At 50.3% G+C, this 2139-nt stretch overlaps 1 pseudogene; it reads right to left on the bottom strand.

Moving 5' to 3' along the window:
* Nucleotides 1-455: 455 nt before the first annotated feature.
* Nucleotides 456-1305, bottom strand: LOC129557343 (small ribosomal subunit protein uS5 pseudogene; annotated as a pseudogene).
* Between the last annotated feature and the right edge of the window lie 834 nt (nucleotides 1306-2139).

Below are 2139 nucleotides of genomic sequence, written 5' to 3' on the forward strand. Positions count from 1 at the left end.
CCCCATGCTTTTGCCAGTGCAGGTCCCTCTGCCTCCCACACTTTCCCCTGTCCATCAGTTTATCCTTTAATTCAGCAAATTATATGGAGCTCCTGTTATATGCCAGATGTGGTACAAGATGCTGATGTCATAGCAGTTAGTGAGACACTGTGTCTTTGGTCCCTTGGAATTTACAGTGAAGCGGTGAGAGACACAGCATAGAAAGAGAACAAAAAACCAAAATATGTACGTATTTTGAATTTATGTATTTGTTTGCGAATGTATGTGTTTATGGGACTTCCCAGGTGGTTCAATAGGTAAATAATCTGCCTGTCAATGCAGGAGACTTAAGAGACTCCGTTCGATCCCTGGGTCAGAAAGATCCCCTGGAGGAGGGCATGCAACCCACTCCAGTATTCTTTTTTTTTTTTTTTTTTTTTACTGGTTTCATTCACTTTATTATTCTCTTTATAAAATTATGTGGTGGCTACAGCTGGGGCCTGCGTCCTCTGCACGGAGACTCTGGTGTGGGTTTTCATAAGATGGTCAGTGAATTCCTGATATGGAGACTTGGTGAACACCGTCTCTTTCCAGAGGTCAGGGGTGAGATAACTGTAGGTCTTGGAAATGGTATCAGAAGTGGCCTTGGCGAAGTTGCCAGGGTAGTGGTGCAGCCCCTGGCAGAAGTGTCGTGGTCCTCGATGCCGGCCATCAGCAGCAGCTTCTTGGGCACAGGGGCGGAGAGATGCCTCTGGGGGCAGGGATGCCGCACACCAGCACGGAGCCGCAGTAGCCAGGAGCGATGTGGGGCTTTCCGATCTTGTTCCCCCAGTAGCCTCTTCGCACGGGGACGATGGACAGCTTGGCCAGGATGATGGCCCCACGGATGGCAGTGGCTACTTCCTTAGAGCACTTGACACCCAGACCGACGTGTCTGTTGTAATCCCCAATGGCAACAAATGCCTTGAACCTGGTCCACTGGCCAGCATGGGTATGCTTTTGCGTGCATAATTTTCAAAACCTCAGCCTTGAGGGATGCTCCCAGGAAAAAATCAATAATCTCAGACTCCTTGATGGGCAGAGAGAAAAGGTAGATCTTCTCCAGGGACTTGACCAGGCGGCCCAGCTTGTTAACAGGGAGCAACTAAATCCTTGTCCTCGGCCTTGCCTCCGCGAGCTCCGCGGCCTCTGCCTCGGCACTGTCCCTGGATCGCTACCCCGGCCCTGCACACGACTACCAAAGCCTGCGCGGAAGCCACTGCGGCCTCCCATTCCATGGCCCCCAGGGCCTCCGGGCCCTTCCGCAGCACTGGCATCATCCGCCATTTGGTGTTATCACGAAGAACAAGCCACTCCAGTGTTCTTGCGTGGAGAATTCCATGGACAAAGGAGCCTGGCGGGCTACAGTCCACACTGTTGCACAAAGTCGGATACCACCGAAGCGACTTAGCTCGCAGCACACACGTATGTGTTTATAGGTGGGAAATGCTACAAGGGGAAGTAAACAGCATAATATAATGATCGCTGGGGTGAAGGGCTGGTGGGTTTGGATTACTAACTCATCAAACTAATGTTTAATTATCTACACACTAATCAGGGGCACCTCCTCCAGGAAGCCTTCCTGGATCAGAACCTCTTTTGCTGTGTTCCCAGAGCAGCCTGCCCTGCCTTGCCCATGCCATCTCTGGGCACTTAACACACCAAACATCTTACAGTTTTACTGTCTGTCTCTGGTGGTTCTGAGTTCCCTGTTGGCAGTGGCTGTCCTCTCTCAGGGCAGTACCTGGCCCTGAGAGAGGACAGCTGATGGCTGTGAGTGAATACACAGGCCAGATAGTCAAGGGACTGGGGTGGGGAGGGAGATATCAAGGAGGAGAGCTTGGTTGGCTCTTTTCAGAAGAGTGCAGTTGAAAATAAAATTGTGGAAGTCACTTGGGTATTTGTTTATAAATGACAAAGGCGGTCAGGAGCTTTTGATGAGCTCCTCATTCATCCTGCCCCCATCACCTTCCTGTCATTTTCCAGTTATTTAGAACCAACCGGCCAGATAGCCCTTAACCAAGCAATATACATGTTAATGTGGAGAGCAGAGGCTGAGATTGAAGTAGCAGGCAAAGCACATTATTCAAAAGGAAGACGAGAAGGAAAAGAAATGAATGG

Source organism: Moschus berezovskii, chromosome 7 (genome assembly GCF_049115385.1).
Source record: "Moschus berezovskii isolate FMDL1 chromosome 7, NW_MosBer_1.0, whole genome shotgun sequence".
In the NCBI taxonomy this organism is placed as follows: domain Eukaryota; kingdom Metazoa; phylum Chordata; class Mammalia; order Artiodactyla; family Moschidae; genus Moschus; species Moschus berezovskii.